Source organism: Columba livia, chromosome 2 (assembly GCF_036013475.1).
Source record: "Columba livia isolate bColLiv1 breed racing homer chromosome 2, bColLiv1.pat.W.v2, whole genome shotgun sequence".
NCBI classification, from domain to species: domain Eukaryota; kingdom Metazoa; phylum Chordata; class Aves; order Columbiformes; family Columbidae; genus Columba; species Columba livia.
Genome location: NC_088603.1, coordinates 52,167,317 through 52,187,248, shown reverse-complemented (window position 1 = coordinate 52,187,248; position 19,932 = coordinate 52,167,317). Strand labels below are relative to the sequence as shown.

Sequence of the window (19,932 nt, the reverse complement as noted above, 5' to 3'; positions counted from 1 at the left end):
GTAAATAAACCAGGACACTGACAAGTGACAGAAGAAAAAGACAGAAGGCTACATTTGCATTGCCTTTTGCTGGCAGATACAAGCATGCTCTGCCTGTGCTCCAAGTGGACTCGAAAGTAATGTATTTTATGTTCCAATGGACCTTCGATGTTTGTAGGGCTGAGTGTAGCTACATGCTTTGTGTTTGATAAATAGCTTACAGTCAGGGCCTTGGAGTTGCTTGGGCAGAGCAAGTTCATGCCTGCCTCCACAGTGGGAACCTGAACACCATGGAGGCTTGAAGATACCAGTCCTCAGGGTAGCAGCAGCATCAGGGAGAGTGTCTGAGCTCTTCTGGTGCACAATTCGGTCACCTTGTCTCTGCCATGCGCATTATAAATAGGTTCTGACGTTTCTCAACCCTGTTTTGCCGTGTTATTTTCTATCAGTACTTATACCTTGAGACCACTTGAAAAAACACAGGTCCTTATCTCTCTGCCATCACAATTTCACAAACACTTTACACTGGAACAAACCATCATTTCCACTGAAGGAAGACGTACTTTCCTCTCATAGGCAGACATTCACTCCTGACTCCATGTTTCTCCCTGCCTTCAGCAGCATGTTTATGCAGCAAGTTGAATCAAACAACCAATTCACATTAGAAACCATCCAGCAAAAATGGTTACGCTGACTTCTTTTGGCAGCAGCAATCACGCTATCTCAAAGTGCACATGAAAATATGGTTATAGTTTTGCTGACTACGACAATGATTAAAGGTCCAAAAAGTCTTGCATTTCCTTTTAGCCTGTACTCTTTTATTAGATGCATTGAAATATACGTCTTTAATGTAATAAGTTATACTCCTGTAAGCTACTTAATATATGTAGTAGTACCTAATGATGTAGAAATTCTGACCCCATTACAGTAAAAGAGAGTTTTGGCATTAACTTCAATGAAGCTAGGATTTCACATGGAATCTCAGTATTAATGAAAAATAGATGAGAATAATAACAATAAATTCTGCTGGTAAATGGTGAAATCTGCAAATCTTACTCAGCATTTACTGTAACATTATTTTTGCCTGAGTAAGATTTGCAAGATTTTACTCCAAGGAGTGCATATTAGCTTGCAGTGTTTTTGTTTTGATATATTTTCATGGTCTTACAAAGCTGTCATATGAAACAGTATTTTTTTCAGCTCTTTAACTTGTTCTTAACATTTTCTTATCTTTCCTCTTTGAGCCTAGAGGAATATTCTTTCTTTTCTTTCTCTGCTCTCCTCTCCTTTTTCCTCTCTTCCTTATCCTCACCCTCTCCCTATTCCTCTCCCCTCCCCTCTCATCCTGCTACTCAGAGAACATACATACCTGTATGCTAAACCTACTGCCATTTCCAATATCTGAATAACTCTATTAACTCTGAGAGGTGTGTTTTTAAGGTACAGTTCTGACACGTTCTGTGAACAGCTACACCCATACAAATCACACTGACGTGTATTTTTTAAACATTGGTTTATCAATGTTTCTGTCTATTGATAATTATAGGTTTAGTCTTGCAAAGGGCTGAGCATCTCCCCCAAGTTTCTGAGCATTACCAAATCCCATTGGTGTTGACAAAGAGACACAGAATATCTGAAAGTCACCCAAAACCCCCTTCCACTCCTAATCAGGGTGGTGTATGAAATGGCATGCTCATCCACTCTAGCAGATCTGTCACATTTAAATCATAATACATCTGTAGGTGGATCTGTATTTGTTTATTTTAAACATTAGTCTTTCAGATATTCTTTGCAGGAAATTAAAATGGCAGGTGACTTTGTATACATTTAACTTCAGTCTAAAAGTGTGTACTGAATAACAAGGTGTGTGTTTTCTTCTCCACTTCTGCTTTACATTCTTCCAAGATACTTCACTGGTATAATTCATTTCCCCAATATGGCTCTATGGTGAGTAGACGGTGAGCAATAAACATTGAAAGAAGGCTGCAATTGCTGCTTACACAAGTTACATCCAACCAAATATTGATTTTAAAGTGAGAAAGAGTCCGCTAAGATGACAGATAACTATAGCTTGGCTTCTGAGCCCTTGAGTGCTCCCACTGGCTTGTGGGAGACATGGAAGTGAAACAAGGCTTTGAGAAGGTGTCAATAGCGTCATGGGGACAAGGAAGTCATGGGACTAAGGGTATCGTTTTGTTGGTGGGAAAGACGACACGGGGACATTGGAATGTTATAGCCAGATTAAAATCATGGAAGGCAAGCCTTATGGTCAGAAACTTTTGGCTCTGCTTGGATAAATTAACAAACTGATTTAGCAGTCCTCCAAAAAATACTGCTTTTTAGAAAGCTGCAGACAATGACTGAGGATGTTTTGGGTCTTGGAAATCGTAAAATGGTGCACATTAATGCTGAAATTAAGCTATTTCATCTGTGTCCTGTCCAATTAAACATAAGGTGATATTCTTCATTTTTGAATCTTGACAAATTGGTATTTTTGCAGAAAAAAAATACGTACCGTAATAAATCTCTTTCTGGAGTCTTTGAGCTTATTAAAATAAATGGATATCTAGATTTTGGATGGTTTCAAGGAAATAAGGTCAATATTTGCTTCTGAATTGGCAATTATATTTGAGCTTAGATTTTCTACTGCTATTCTGAAATACTAACTTTTTTCTGTTATTAGAGTTTGCCTTCATGAACAACTTTTTGATGGACTTACACAAAATTGAATAATTATGGATTCTGACGACTCCAAGAGTTTCATTCTCATTTTTAGCTCAACAGTTGATCGATAAAGGGAATTACAAAGTCCTGCAGCTAGGGAGGAACAACCCCAGGCACCAGTATATTGGGGCTGCCCAGCTAGAAAGAAGCTCTGCAGAAAAGGACCTGGGCTGTCCTGGTGGACACCAAGTTGAACATGAACAAGCAATGTTGCATTGCAGAAAAGAAGGCAAATAGTGTCCTGCACTACATTAGGACAAGTGTTGCCAGCAGGTTGAGGGAGGTGATCCTTTCCTTCTACACAGCGCTGGTGAGGCCACACCTGGAGCACCGTGTTCAGTTGGGCTTCTCAGTACAGGAGAGAGATGGTCACACTGGAGAGAGTTCAGCAAAGGGCCACAAAGATGATTGAGAGTCTGGAGCATTTCTCCTGTGAGGAAAGGCTGAAAGAGCTGGGACTGTGCCTGGAGAAGGGGGAATCTTGTCAATGTGTATAAACACTGGAAGTCAGTGTATAAAAAGGATGGAACCAGGCTCTTTTCATTGGTGCCCAGTGACAGGATCAGAGGCAATGGGCACAAACTGAAACACAGGACGTTCCCTCTGAGCATCAGGAAACATATTTTTACCATGAAGGTACCTCCATCTGATATTCTGAAGCCGCCTGGACTTGGTGCTGAGCAACAGCTCTAGATGACCTTGCTTAAGCAGCATGTTGGACAAGATGACGTTGAAAGGTCCCTTCTAACCTCAGCCATTCTGTAATTTTGTGAATGTGTGTTTCCTGCAGACTTCAAATCATTGTATTGGACCTGTACAAGTGAAAGAAGAGCATGATCTAGTTAAGACATCCATATTCACTTACTTGTATCTGAAATCATGTTTGCAAGTTTTTTGAGAGAAATATCTAAAACTTGGGGCTAGCAGATGCTACAGTAAATCACCATATAATGTTAGAAACATTAGGTTGCTCTGCCTTCTTTGCCCTTCTCCCTTTTTTATTTTTTTTTCCAATTTATTTTATTGTTGTTGTTCTGAAACCTCTTGTTTTATAGTATTTACAACTGAATTGTGAAAACTTGATGGCCTCAGATGCATCTTCTCTTCTTGCTGGAAGCTAGTAGAAACTTTTTAAAGTGGTCTAACACATTAACACTGCAATCGGAGAAAACTCCAGTCGGTGGAGAAGCAGCAGTCATGTTTCTTGTGGGTGCCACCAGTCTTGGTGGAATCTTCTATCTAAAATTGAATGATGCTCTTGTCAAGGTTGAGGGGTCACTGCAGTATCTTCATCAGGGAAAGAGCTGTCCTTTACTTGTTACTTTCTGTGTGACTACAGATAAGTTATATGGCTTCTGTTCCCCAGTTGACAAATGGAGAGCATAAGGCACAGACGGGTCATGAAGATCATAATATGAGTGATACACAGTGTATTAGTACATTCAATTTAATATTCAGTTTATCTGTATCATGGAAAAGTCTGCTAACTGCAACTGAGATCAGAGTCCCATCCTATTGAACACATAGATCAAGGGAGTCAGTCCCTAGGAACTGGAGCCACGAATCCTGACTCTTGGTCTTGATCCCTGGCAATACTGTATTCTGCCTTGGCAAAAAGAAAAAAAATTGCAAGTACTTAGACATAGACCAGTACCTCCTGGGATACCTCTTACTGAAAATGACTTCATATGTATAATTGAAAGGTAAACCAAATTAACCAGCCAAACAGATATTCAGAGAAAGGATAGAAAATATACCTTTCTCTTATCTTTTGTATGTTTACGTTGCTTTGCTATAATGATGCCACCTGCTTCCTTTTAGGTGAATAGCAGGTTTTGTTTTTGAAAAGGCTTTACTTGAACGTATTCCAGTTCAGGAAGAACATGTTCTTATGCTTCTGGTAAAAAAAAATAAAAAAAATCTTCAAACCCAAGACTTACGTGTGGGGACAATCTGTCTGTCAATAGGCACCAGATATGTTGACCATAAAGTTGATTTAGTATTCTGCACCCATATTTTCTCATGAGGCAGACTAATGAGAAAGGAAAATAGATAAGGGAAATGTCAAGGAGAATTGCAGTGAAAATCTAGATTGTTTTGCAGACAGGTAAATAGAAACAGGGATAAAAAGCAGGAACTTTCATTCTGTCACAATTGCTTCTGCTGTACAATACCACACACTTTTAGAAGCAGAATTTGGGGAGAAAAAAAGCCCTTAGTTATAGAAACCTGGCTGCCTCCACCAAATCTGTAGCTAAACATATTCTTACACTATGCCTGGCAGGAGGGATAATCAGAAACGTGACTTGTAGCAAATAAACATTATTATTATGTATATTATAGTTCATTTATGGTGGGCATCTGTGAGAACCTGCACAGTTTTAAAGAATCTATTGTTGGAGCAAAATTCTGTCTTGCTGAAACACAAACGGTGTTGGCAGGAAATAGTGCTGTGTTCAATGATGGAAAAAAGAAATGTTACTGCTGCAGGGTCCTGTATGCTGACTGATGTTCATGTTTTTTTATCAATCATCATTCAAATGGAATTATATGCTGAGACACGATGTACTGATGAAATTATTTGTTGCCCCAAATTTATCCGATATAATAACTCATTTTATTCTGAGTAACTCCCTTTTCCTTTTCTTATTGTTTTCAAATCAGGTATTGAAAAAACATATTCCAGCCTTTTATTACAGGAAGATAGAGTAGAGCAAAGGAGAAAGAAATGAACTAGGATGCAGGAGAACTTGTGTTTATGTTAAGCTCTCCCACTGATCTGGTGACTGATCTCGACCAAGTCAGATGATCTTTTTATCTTTTTTTCTGTTTCCAAGATAGAGATAATGATACTGGCCTCCTTCAATCAAGTGCTTTGATATCTACTTGCTGAAGATATGCATTATGAGAAAGTCATTTCACCAGCTGTGCGAGGTAAATGGTCAGCTCTTGCTATATTCCATCCCTACTCCCTCTGACCTGAGCTTATAGTTAGATAAAAATACGTGACAGTAGCAGATAAGCAGTTGCCTTCTTCATGCATAGACACATAGATAATCTCAATCAGTTAGGAACAAAGAACAGATGTTCCCTAAACATATGTGCAAACAAAAAATTGCAAGTGTGAATGTTCATGAGCAATGAATAAAACAGGAAAAAGGAACAAAGTATGATTTCAGGGTGTAAATAAACATGTGTGAGGCCTGATTTGGAATTTTTCAGCTAACTCTAAAACTGGCACAATTAAGAAAATGAAAGGAATTAGGGGTTTATTTTTTTTTAAGTCTGAGCCTTGAGGACTTTTGTTTAAGTGTCCTCAGTCTTTTCTGAACAAGAATAAGAGGGCTAAATGGACATCATGTCAGGACATGCATCTATTTATATCTAGGCTTCTCTCGATATGGTTGAATTTGTAATGTAGACAAAGAATTAAGTTTCCTTTCCAGATTCTTTCAGTGCTAAATTATTTTTCTCATTGTTCTTTTTCAGTCACCCTACAACTTTCTAGGACTTTTATTTTTCTCAAAGTGAGCCGTAAAATGACTTATTAACAACTCAACTGATCTTCTACTGTTATATTTTCTTCCTTCAAAAGATCCGGCTACATTTGACTCAAACTTTTTCTTACCACATTTTCAAATTATTACATCATAACGCCATTGATTTCAGGGCAGATCTACAGCATTCTGCAGAAGAAAATTAGGTTGAAATCATCTCTAATTGTAAAGATATTTTTTCCACTACCTGACAGCCTACTCATTAGGAATATTAAAAATAAGGGATAAATTGTTAAACTTGGATTAAATGTCTTAAATCAGTACACACTGCCTACTTTCATCATTGAATGGGATGGAAAAGTACCTATGAGCTTTCCAAAGATGCAAAGAAGATATACAAAATAGATACAAGGTAAAAAAGGTATTTTTCTGTAAACAGAATTAGATTTTCACTGCTAAGATGTTGATCTTGTTCATGCTTCTGAAGAGATAGTATTGTGGTTTTGTTCTAAATATGTAAAGACAAACCTGGAAGTGTTGTTTTCTCTCAGTATATACACTTCTAAAATGTCATGAAAATATGACTCTCTAACTTTTCAAAAGCTTTTGGGGGCATATGTGAGAGGTGTGTGTTAAAACGCATACCCTTTCATAGAATTATACTTTTTCCATTTGTTGAAGAAACACCAGATTCCATGCCAAACAGGAACATTTACAAATGTTTTTCTTAGATGTACACTGACTTAAAAGATATTTCACACTTGAGGACATATGCATATGACATATTTTGTGCACCATCAGTAGCAAATTCATCTTAGTGAAAGTTATTCTCTCTACTTGGAAATCTTCACATTTACGTATGAAGGCTGCTTCATAAGGTCAAAAATACGAGGGTTTTTTTTCACGCTAACGTGAGCAAAGCAAAGGTGGAAGCTGTAAAATATCTGCCAGCTTGCTTGCCACCTGATCTGCTCTGATTTACAAGGATGTTCATGTTACTGTTATTGAATTAATATATTTGCACTAGCCTGCTTTAATTTAGATGTGTTCCAGACCAGTTAACTGGAAGAGTGAAATAGGTGTTTAGTGTATAATAGATATGATTATTAGTTTTACTTAACTTATTAGCAGAGCTGGGTAGAAAATTGTTTCCCTCAGCCTCTGAAGTTTTTGAGAATTAAGAAGAACGTTCCTTTGTCACACAAGGGAAAGATCATATATTCTGCTGGGATTTTCATGTGTGTGTGTATGTCTGAACATACACGCAGTCCTTGTTATAAAAGAACGTAGAATTCTTGCTGCATAACCTGCTGGTGAGGGTACACAATGAAAAATACAAACCCTGAGCAAATGGGCTGAATTTAGGTCATTTTTATGCCTGCAATATTAAGTGCTGTGGGCTGGCTTTCTCTCCAGTCTGTTCAGGAGGTCTGCACTGTACCTAAGGGTCTCTACCTGAGAAGTGCTTAGTCACAGTCATGCTGTGAAAAGTTTCATTTCTGTGAATCAGTGAATCCCAGAGAAAGCGTTTGTCTGAAAAGTTCCCAATCATTCCCGTTTAGTCATTCATTTTAGTGATAGTTTTGATCTTGTGTCTTCCCTCCTTTATCCATTCTCAGAGCATATTTTGCAAAGATGATCACCTTCAGATAAATCTGTTGAAATTTTAACCACAGTGATTCTTAAAACATCTGGCACAACATCTGGGCTTGGAGTCCTGAGAATAACTAGCACCCTCCTGCCGGTCCTTCTCATTCATACTTAAAAACCAAAAGGGGTTATCTAGTAGGTTTCCTGCTACCTCTGTTGGTAGCACGAGAGACTCCCCAGGAAAGGAACCCTTTTAGAGAAGGTGAGCACACAATGCTAAAAGGTGGACAAGGCAAGCAAGTCCTGGGATACCGGGTGCTGCTTCTGCAGCGGCTCAGTTATCTGCCCTCATTTGGTTTCTCTCTTGTTTTGTCTCGTTCCAGCTGCTTTTCCCTTTACCCACAATTGCAGTCGGCTCTTGTGTTTAGATTCAGCTGCTTTTTCGACACCGAGCTGCCTCTGATTCTTTAAAGTGGCTTCAGGCTCCTGTTTATCTGTGTTTTATTCCAGCTTCTCATGCTGTGCAGCTACAAGACATGGACAGAAAGGTCCAGACTGCCAGATGCATCCAAAGCAGAGTTTGTCCCAACAGGATATTCTTCTGGTTGAGCTGAACTAGATATGCTTTTTGTTTCCAGCCACATCAGCTCTTCTGGCTAGGCAGGGTTTTGCATGTTGTGCTTTAATAAAGTCACTGAAAGCTTCAGGAATGTTCATCATATTTAATTTAGCTAACTTTACAGTTATTACTCCTCAGTAGACAGTGTCGTGCTGTCCTAAACTGATGGTGGCTGCTTTTCCAGGCCAAACATTCAAACCTACTTGGCTGAACCAAGCAAAATCTATTTCTAAACAGCTTTATCGAGATTATGTCTTCCAAATAAAGCACATGTTAAGTGAAAGAATACTGTATGTATTTTCTGCAACTTAATTTCTTTATCTGAAATAAATAATCACAAGAAATTCCAGTATGTTTCCAAAACTTTTGTGGGTAAATTCAGAAATGGAACATGAGTTTGGTGAGGAGGCAAAGAACAGCATGCATTGCTCTCACAAACTTCAGTGTTGACTCTTCAGGTTCAGTGCACACTCTTCTTCCTAACCAAGCCATGAATCTTGCCTAGCCAACAAATGTTACCAGGACACACTTGCATCTAGAAGCATTACGAGCTCATGGAGCTTTGTGGAGGGACACAGTTTTGCGTGTGCATTTTTTTGCACTAATGTACACTAGTTGTACCTCATAAAGGTATTTGGATGCTGAGGACAAGGAAAAAGCTTGATCATCTTAGTTTTATAGGCCACCCCACTGTAGAAGCTGAAGCCCATGCTGTTAGCTAGCTACCTTGAAAGCACTCTTAAAACGCATTAAGGAAAAGCTAGTAGAAGTATTTATTTAGCAAGTAAAAGAGACTCTAAAGTTACTGAGGTTTATAAACGTACAAAAGATTCTAACAGTTGGTAGTTTGTTTGTTTTAAGAAGAGCTCTAACATTTCATCCCACACTCAACTGACAAAACATTAGATGTTTACAAGCTCCCAGTCAAGGACCTTGTTCTTAAGAACCATTACTGCATTCATGGGAGAGGTGTTTCAGTGGGGGACAGGTGCTTATTTCTGACCTTCTCATTCTCAACTGCTGATCCCCAGTCCCCTGTTTGGAAATGCTAAAGCTAAAGCAACAGCAGTCATTGCATGTACTTAGCTAAGCTATTAGCAAGTGGTACATTACTGAGGAATAAAGCAGCCTCGTCTGCCTGGTGAAGCAATGAACAAACCCCAGCGAGGAGCCTATCCACACCCTGAACATTGCATTTCACATAATTCTGGGAACTGACAGCCATCTCCTGCACTTATGTACAAGACTAGGTCATACTATGACATTGCCCATTTGACAAATGTGTGACTGAACAGTGTTACACGTTCTCCATTACACATGGGAAGGGCAATATTCAGAAGGCTTCTGTGCAGATCTTTTAAAAAAATGCATCTTTTGGAAACATCTAGCTGCGGTGCCAACAAAAAACTTTGATAGTTAGGCACCGATGTCTTCTGGCCACTGCTTATTCCGGTGTTCATTGCTCCCTTGTGCTTCCACCATGTGTTTGACATTTGCTCCTAGACTGTTAAGTTTAATGCTAGGCTCTTTTTGGGGATGGCAACATTTCTGCTGCTGTTTTTGCATTGTTCATAGCCACAGCAGGGTTCTAGGTGCTAACACAGGGATATGTAGAGACATATTTTTTTCCTGACACTGCAGATCTAGACAAAGATTCCCACCTATTTTATTATGTTCTAGCTGTCTCCTGCTACCATCTACACTGTAATCAGTGAATTGAAGGTTTAATATTTCAATGCTTTATATACACCTTGCCCACCCACCACCAACAGCCCCAGGTCCCATGTGTTTTTCATGGTACTTGGATGCTTTCAACAACTATGTCATCACTTAGTGGAGTTAGAGTGTGTAGATTAAATGCATTAACATAACATCTGCCATCAATAGCTGACACATCTTGCTGCCGTAGGATGGATTGCACTGTGTATGGCTGGTATTTATCACTGAATAAACAGGCGACAAATGGATGAATGGACAGAAAATTTTGGGCTCTCCAGCTCTCAAAACCAAAGATTTTAAAATCAGTAATTCTACCATCTTCCTCTGTCTTCTAAAATGCCTGCAGATAACAGCAGTGAAAAGAGTATATAGAGATTTGCCATTGTTAATAAAGCTACGCTAATGCATGTATTATGAAAATGAGTAAATGAGTAAGGAAACAGCCTTAGTTAACCCAGAAGAAGTGTGAATCAAATGCTGCTCTCTCTTGACCTCCTGTAGTCCCTTTGCCTTCGTGTTTTAAATATCCAAGGACTTTTCTGTATTGTACTCTCTGCTCTGAGAAGAAGTAGGCTTTGTGTTGGGCTTTGTCAGGCCAAAAGCCACAGCCGGTGCCAGGCCTTCTTTGACAGCCTGCGCCCCACAAGGCTTGTCTTTCTCCTCCTTGCAAAGATCAGAGACAACCTGTGGTGCCTTGTTTTTTCTTAGCTATGCCATGCCCACCAGTTCTGCCACTGCTTTGGTGCCACCAGCGCACTGCAGTGCAGTCGCTTTGCCCTGGGGCTTGGCCGCAGGCTGGGAACATCCCCAGCCAGATGCTGCCTGGGGCCAGGGCCAGCTCCTGCCTTGTGGCACATGTGTTTGGTGCCTGTCCATGGTATCGGCATGTCCACCTCACACGTGTCCCTCGGTCATGGGCACAGCCTCCTCCTTCAGGATCTGCCTCGCTGATGCGAGCTGGCTTGCTTCATGCCTCGAAGTCTGCAGTCCTCATGCGGCTGCAAACCTTTGAAGGTATCTTGACTTAGAAGTGCTGAGCCACCTGTTGTATTTATTGATTTGAAATTGCTTATTCTTAAATCACTTGCTTTATTTAAGTGTTTTAATATGTGTCTAAGGTCTGAACTTTAGTCTTCTGCTGTTTGCATATTTATTACTAGGTCTGCAAACTTTAGTCTTGATATAAAAAAAATCATATGAAAAACCTTACAGTATTTATTTTTTTAAACATTGAGACAAAATAACCATGCTTGTCAAGTAAAGAAGAACTGTTACCCCCTTTTAGAAAAGTCAGATTTGGGGCTCTGCTGGTTGGTGGTGGGCAGAAGATGCAATAATCTTTATTTTTAAAAAGTCAGAAAATCTCATTTTCCTAAACATGCAAAGAATGGAATAGAGCATATTTATTTGCCAGCACCTTGTAGATGTAATTCTGCCCAGATGGTACTTTTTCTAGACTGTTCTTCAGAGCTACACTCCTTTTTCACTCCATTACCTTCACTTTATTTCTAGTTTGTGCTTTCTTGTGGCTTCTGATGCTCACATAAGCACCTTTACTAAAAATAATTGCCCTTTTTTGTACATACGCCTGGTATGTATTTCTCTGTTGGCCAGAACTTCGCGTTTTGTAAGCTGCAAATTGTTCCCATCTTTTTGCTCTGTGAAGGAATTTCTTCTGTTTGTTTTTTTATTTCCAAATGAAGAACACTTGTTAAATCATTAACTTTCAATAGAATTTTAGCAAATCATGACAGTACCATGAAGATCACTGTTATGCATTACTTGGTCATTTTGAAATGGATTCTCTATGAATGTTTGTTACCAGTTTTGCAATAGCTTGTCTCAACTCTTTCCAGTAAAAGAATGAGAAAGGAAGGGCTGAACTTCACACTAAAGTCACAGCCAAACTCTGGGTAAAATACTGGTCTGGCCACCAGCAGCATCAGATCAAGAATAATTTCCTATATGTCTCTAAGCAAGTTACTGAATTCTTTCATACTTTAGTTCACAAGATAAAAATGAAAACAATCCTTGTCTCCTGTTATTTACATTGGTCTTTTAAACAGTTTACTCTTTCCCATAAATATTTGGGCATGTGAGGCCCTGGTTTATCTTTGATTATCTTGTACCCAAGCATATTTATCACACACATTTCAAGGCCATTCTCTTCCTGCTACTGTGATATAAGGATGCAGTAGTTTTCATCTTCTTAGGAGAATCTTAGGGCAGTGACAGATGAACTTTGGATGTTTCTGAAATTGATTTAAGCCCAGAGGAGTTCAGGTGCATAGATGAGTCTCCTGAGAATATCTTATCTACCTGCAGTTTACTTAGGAACAGGTTCCTTCATGAGGTAATCTCTTCTTCTTTAGACATAGGTAGAAATGCCACACAACCAACCTGTCATTGATGTGTGATGATTTCAGTTATTTGTACCAGCTGAGATACAGTGGGAATGTTTAAATGCAATATACCAGTAAAATAAATCAGTCATTAACTTAATTCAGCGTTCCTCTTTCTCTACCTGCCTTAGGATAGGATTAATACTTTTTTTTCCCTGCCAGGAATGCAGTGCATTTTAATGAAAGTTGGGAATACTTGTGCAATGAATGTGTTCTTCATGGCCACCTGAACTTTAATAATTTTCTGCTTTTGATTCTACTACAGAGTCAGTATTCTTGCTGCAAAATGTGAAAGAGCTCTATAACATACCTGTTCAAAGTACTTAGTTTCTATGTACCTCAAAATTGTTTTCTCTTAATTTTTGTAGATTTTAAATGCCTTCACATGCTGCTGTATGAACAAAGCTTTGTTTTTTTCTTTAGCAGACCTTAATAGTTCATCATGCTTTTGAATAACAAATGGTTGATCATGTACCTTAATTACAACAGCAAATTGAAGGCAGTTGTACTACTTATCAAAATAAATCACATATTAGTTAACTAATTAAAAAGTCAACAGACAGAAGAATAGTACTACAGCAGTGTTAGTAAACACAGAGGCAAAAATCTGTGTTTGGCCTTAATCTCTTCAACTGAGTTGTGCTGGAATATACCAGCTAATGATATGACCTTTTTTGGGTAAATGTGTGAAGAAAGATATGCATTAATTTTCCTTTGGGAAATCAGGGGGCAATATTCATTGATGCTTGATATTTAGGTGTTGCTTTTTATCTGTCCTTTCAGATAAAACCCTGTTTCTTATATAATGGGAGACTTTGGCTTCTATTTTAAGGAATGTGATTTGCAATTTCTGTTTTCCAAGACAGTTTGAAATGCCTGCATACAGAGATTAAATGTCTGGGATCAGAAAGCTCAGTCATTAGTTGAAATAAAGAACTGTGATGCTGCAGATATAACATTTTAAGACCTACCCAGATAAAAGATTGTAGGCAGAAATGATTCGGTGTATAAGAGGGAACACATTTCACACATAAGGTTAATGATGTTTTTCTTTTAGGGGAGGAGTGCAATAGCTGTTCTGGATACAGTGCTGGCTCACATAAATTGGAATGTTTTCTCCAAACACTGTTTGGGTCTCCTGTTTTTACGTGGTTTGTTGAGAAACTCTATAGTGCTGCAGGTGCTTTCCAGATGTACAAAGTTCTCATCCCTCCAAACCTCATCAGTAAACACAGGTCAGAGGAAGGAAGTAACAACATCGATTTCCTGTAGAAATCAATACATTTTACTGTAAAGACAGCAGGGTAGAAAATGGATTTTGAAGCAGGGAGAGAGAACAGAGGGCAGAGGCAGCTGCAAGTTAGTAAAGGTCAGCTGATGCAGAGAGGGATTACAGAAGGGTGCCACAAGGTGACTCTTCGGGGATGTGATAAAAGGGCAGAAAGAGTTCAAAAATGGGGCAAATAGAGGTAATAGGAAGGGCAAATCTCCCGTTGAAGTGCACTATCCACATGACTTTAAAATTATTTTCAGTGCATTTGGCTATAAGAGTATATACCAGCACTTGGTGTAAGAACCCAGTTTCTGGGAGCTGTGTTGCTTTGATTCTGTTGCCATGTGCTCTCTTGGCAGCTATAGGATAATGCAAGGGCCCTGTAAAATAAGGAGAAAATAAATTACATTTAATATTTGGATAAACTAACACGGTACACATAGAGGTGGATGGACATTTTGAGTGAAAGGAAGTACACTAAACCACCTGTACATAGAGAAATATAGAGTGAACAAAAAGAATGCCTTTAGGGGTCATGCTAAGGGTTTCTGTGACCCAGGAGTCTTCCTCCATACATACTGATGTATAGAATAAGACCTTGCACAACATGTTCTTCCAGTTTCTATCAATCTGCACGATAAAGTAAGCAAATACTAGATGCTAGATGCTTTTCTTTTTTTACTAGAACAGACACAAGTGTAGCTGTTTTGTAAGAGTTAACAAGAGAGAAGGCAGAGGAAGAACAGCCTGAAGTACTTTCCATTCAGCATTCAAATCACCTATATATGACCTTGAGTTTAAGCAATGGACTTCTTCAGGAAAGATATACTTGGCTGCTTTAGCTACTCTTTCTCAGGAGTTTCTGATTTCATTGCATGCCATTGTCAGGGACTAGCTGTCAATACCTGCTGAACAAATAAGTTCAAGTGATTTGCTGTCTGTTAATACATGATTTGTGAACATAAAAAAGAGGTGATGTTACCAAGCTGTTTACAATAGAAAATCATCTATGAAAGAGCATGAATTTAAGGCAGCTTAACTTTATCAGCTCAGCAAAATCATTGACCAAGTCTCAAAGACATTTCCTTTTAAGATCTCCAGCATGACAAATTATTTTTATGTATTTGCAGATGACTAGTCGAATAATTTCCAAGATTGTTCTGGGATGAGTGCTGGATAATAATGAAAATTTGTGTAGGGGAAAACTAGCAGATTCATTTAATTATCCTCTTCCTCTTGCTTTGTATATCAGAAGGCTTGCCTTTGTTTATATCACTTTTTTTTCACAAAGGGGAAATGTTTTAGACAGTAGTAATAACTGACATTTGTGTGAAGAGTGGCCCTGATGGTGTTTGGCTGTCCTCAAAGCTACTTTTGGTTGTAGGGCTTCTCCACTCCTGGAGCAGAAACAATACCCTGTGACTTAGACAATCAATCACACAGCGTGAATAATGAGCAAACACTCAAAGCAACAGTCACATTTGCATAAACCATTCATTCAGTACATTTAAATAACCACCAAATTAATGAAAATCAAAAGGAGCCCATGGATCATTTGCCAACAGGAAGGAGGGTTAAAACCGTTGAATAGATTGATTGCTGAAAAAAATTACATGACTGTCTTTCTGGAGGGAAAAAGAGGAGGCAGTTTGGAGCAAAAATTACCGGGAGATGAACCTCTTTTTGCACACTCCTGACAAGGTTTCTATCAGTGTAGTTCCTCTTCATCACTCTATTTCTTCCTGTGACTGTTATCTCCAAGGGGAAAAAAAAAAAAAAAAAATAAAAAAAATGGGGGAACTTCACTTTGCAACAAAGTAGGAGAAAAAACAAGTAGGCACAAAGATGGTTTTAATTGTCTTTTTGCAAGTGGGAAACCAGATGTAAACTTTATTAAGAAATACTGGTTTCCAGAGATGCCTGCACTGATCAGTTTTTTTTTAGTTGTATGCTACATGCCTGGCACAATCAGTTGCATGAGGATCTCTTTACATACATTCAAAACAGGACAGTTTTGAAACAAACTCAGAAAGATACGTACTTTCATTTTGTCTGTTCTATTTCAATTATTTTTTCCTCCTTGTTTTGGAAGGTGCTGACAGTCCTCTGCCAGGAGTCTATATTCAATTTAGAGAAAGTAAACTCTTCCAGCTGCCACACCTGAAGGCAAAATCTAAAATCAACGAATAGATTATCAGTAAGTGCTTTTCACGTGGCTGCTCCTGCCGCTGCTCAGGCTTCCCATTTCTTGGCAATCCTTTTTTCAAAAATTAAATAAAAATAAAATAATAATTTAAAAAGATCCTATGGATCTTCTGCATCATTCAAATGTGGATGCAATTAATTTCATTAGGAAATTATGTAATCCTGACATAAGAACAATTCCATATAGGATAGAAGACCAAATAATGCATGTCTCTGTTGATGTTGAAATTATATGAATGAGTCTCTGCCTAGTTACTGATTGTTGAACTCTATTTGGTATGGAAATACTTCCACCTGTTCTTGATACTTTGACAGTATGACGTAAACAGAGATTTCATGCATAGCAAAATAATCACCCAAATTAAAAGATATGTATTTATTGCTTTAGTAACTCCCTCAAGTAAAGAGAGAGCAGGATGTATGCCAGATAAGTCAATCTGTATCAGACATGACCCTACCAGACAGGCTGCTTGTCTGTGTTTCTGTACAGTTCTTCAGCCTGGGCTCTTCCAAAATGTCAGTTTGACACTCTTCATTGCTTAGACCACAGGCTGATGCTTCTTCCAGAGGAGTCTCTTCTTGCAGGACAATTATGCTCAGTGGGGTGTCCAGAATCTTCCAGAGAGACCTTTTAACTTAAGGCTTGTGTCAGCAGGTTAAACGGTAGTTCTGTTCAACAACCAACATCTTCTACAGCAGTGCCTTTGAAGACACTAAGTCTGACAGCTGACAAAATCTGGAGAGCTGCCAGTTCCACAGGGAATCCCATTTTAGGGGCGATGGGAAGGGAGAACCTCACTTAGGAAGCAGCTTGCTCGCTCCTAGTGCAATCCAATGCACTTCATGCTTTTGGATCTTCAGGTCTTCATTGCCTCTAGGGTTCTTCTGGAAGCTGTTGGTTTGGGTATTTTTCTTAAGGATTATAGATGGAAACATAACCCATCTACTTTTTATGGAGTTTATCCTACAGGGCTTGGAATACGGACACAGTGTTAGTTGAATGAACTTGGTTTGTCCCTTTGTATCCTCACACTAAGAGCCTTATGTTCAGAGGCTTCATCACCCTCCCTGGCTTGTTTGGTTACTGTTTCTGTACTTAAATCTCTGCAGGGTAAGCCCCTGAAATAATGAACTCCTCTTTCCATGAAAAAAATTATGGATGTGGAAACCACCTTTTTTTATGTTTTCTCTATTATTTTAACAATAACCATCTGATGTAATGTTCAGTTCCAGCAACCCAGAAAGGAAATGGTATAAGACGATATGCAGATTTCTCCTTTTCAGCTTGAACTGCAAAGGCTACCTTTTCTTTCTCTGTAGGCAAATTGAAGCCCCAGTGATCTAACTGTTCTTTCTCTTGCCTTATTTCTTTCACATTCAGAGGGAGAAAAACCTTTGTCGTCTAAATACCAAATGCTAATGGCTGCTTTTTGGAAAAAGTGTATCTTAAAATTAGTCCCTATGAAAATCAGTTGAATTATATTTTAAAAGTAACAGACTCATAGAAAACAAGCTGTTCATAGACATAAAGCAGGTGAGTTTCATGGCTAAAGTTGCTAGAAACATACAGTTATTGGCATATGGAAATTTCATACTTATTTTGCTTTCTGTATGTTAAATTAGATCACAAACAAGCTATTTATTTATATTTCTTTGCTGTTTGTTCTTCACAAAACTTGCTCAGATACATACCAGATGTCTGCCTCAGTCCCGTGTGACTTTATTTCTCATACCTGCATTCACCATGGCTTATTGCTTGCCTGACTGCTACTTCCTGTTGATTTCTTATGTAGTTTAGACTTTTTTGTCCTATTCTCTGTTCTTGCAGCTGCTCCTCATTCATCTCAATGGATGTGACTTCTAGGTGGTGGCTCTCTTAATGCTCATGTCCTATGGCTCTGATAGCAGAAAGATAGCAGAGGCTTTGCCCACCTTCTGCAGATGTGTAGGCACGTTCAAAGCTGTTCTGACTGTAAAGCTTTAGGTCACCATAAGTGAGCTGTCATTATCATGTACGTGTCTTTCTCTGCAGCAGAGGATCTCATCAGTACATCCTCTATTGTCCTGCAGGAATGAACAAGTGTTTCAAATCAGCAAGGCACAAATGAAAACAGTATGGTAGAAATCAACAGGAGAGCTAGGAGAAGAGTACTAGTAAAACAAATAAGCATGAATGAGTCACCAGGGGAATGGCAGCTCCAAGGAAGATTACAGTTACCTGAGGTCATACCCACAAAGTGTCTCTCCCTGCTGCAGAAAACCAGATTCACAGTTCTGCTCTGTCTTCTCTCCACTAACTCTGTGTAGTTGTCTATGGCCTCTTGACCTCTCTTATCATATTCCTTATGCCTATCCAAAAGACCTTAATTAATACTGACTTTCTTGCCTGCTTCTTAAATTGCAATACCCCTGCTGTCTTTGCCTTTTAGGAACCAGCACTTTACTATCCACATTTGTTTTCATTTCCTAAAATACCAATGAGATATGCTTTCTGTATTCCCAGTAAAACGTGCCTTGACACTTGTGTCTGGACTAGCTGGCTTTGGCAGAGAATCCCCAGATTCCTCAGCATCATCTTCTGCTTCTGGAGGTCAGGCAAATTGAGCATCCAGCTTTCCTATCAGACTTATCAGTTAGCTTTTAATGGCCATGCTTCACCACTGGTAACCTGTCTGATTTAACCTTCTCAGATTTAATATTCATACTGAAAGAAATCAAGTGTTTTGGTTTTCAAGCTAATGCACTATATAGTAATGTACATTGCTACATCAGTCTTCGACTTTAAGCCTCCCATATGCTCCTCCAATTTTAAATTAAGACCTAAAGCTGTAAGCTGCTGTGAGAAAGTTTGGTGTTTGTATGTAAATTCAAAAAACTCATACTGGTGTTAAGACTCTGTTGAACAGTACATAGGACAAAACCTTAGGGCACCGGTATTGTCAAGAACTATCCTACTACTTAATCTAGAAAATATAGTCAGAATAATGCGAAGAATTTGTCAGAAATCCAGAATAATGTGAAGAATTTCAACATATCTACAGGTTGCTTAGCGATGGAGCCTGCTCCACACCATGCCTGCTCTTATTCCAACCTTCCATCTCCTCCTCTTGACCACTTCAGTGCCTCTCTCCATGTTCTTGGAAGCTGCAGAATAGATAAAATCACCCAGCTGTATTTGCTCTCTCCCTTGCTGGATACTTGTCTGAATCTTTTACAACCATCTGCTACCTTCTCAGCCATGTAACAGAGCAGAACGTCAGCAAAAATCAAATAACCAAGCTGGAGATTTCAGCTTTATTCTAACCTCAATTAATAGTTTTATAATTAGTCATTTTTTTCCATTTAACACCATGAGAGCTGAAGGGCACGATCTCACATAGACTTCATTCCCTTGTGAAAAGTGGTAGTACTTCTAAATATTCATGGCATTATTATACAGTTTATCCAATCCAAAGGTGTTGCCACCTTTTACTTTAGAGCACAGCTCAGTCATATTTCACTTGTAGCCAGAAGTGGTTTTTATTTATTTTCATGTTTGAATCCAAACTATGCAGAATGGGTAGACTGTGAATTTTAAGCTTCTCTTTCCATCCTCAGATTCTTTCTTTGCACTATTTTGTTTTTATTTCTTAAACAGATTGTGCTTTTGAGCAATCAATCAATGCAATTCAACAAGGTATAATAGGAAAGCAGTTCCTGACTGTTACTTCCCATTTTTCACATCTGCAGTTAGGTTCATCAGAATAAAATCGTCAGGCTTGAATGATGGGGTATTTAGAGGATGAGATAGGTACTTACCAATAAAAACTCAGCCTACTCTAGTTTAATCAAGAAAAGCAGCTTTTTGCTTCAGTTAGATGACAGCAAAGAGAAAATGAAACTTAGCCAAAACCAAAGAGAAAAATACATTTATAACTTACTGAC

The 19,932-nt window shown here is 38.7% G+C and overlaps 1 long non-coding RNA gene across 2 annotated transcripts in view; it reads left to right on the top strand.

Moving 5' to 3' along the window:
• LOC110357128 (uncharacterized) overlaps nucleotides 1-8,285 on the top strand; it is a 301,741-nt gene extending 293,456 nt beyond the window's left edge. The window contains exons 12-13 of one of the 2 annotated variants that reach the window (XR_010470184.1): nucleotides 5,545-5,637; nucleotides 6,193-8,285. This is a non-coding gene — a long non-coding RNA (uncharacterized LOC110357128). Of the gene's footprint in view, nucleotides 1-5,540; nucleotides 5,638-6,192 lie in introns of both variants that reach the window. The other variant, XR_002410580.2, reaches the window with a different exon arrangement.
• The last annotated feature ends 11,647 nt before the right edge of the window (nucleotides 8,286-19,932 follow it).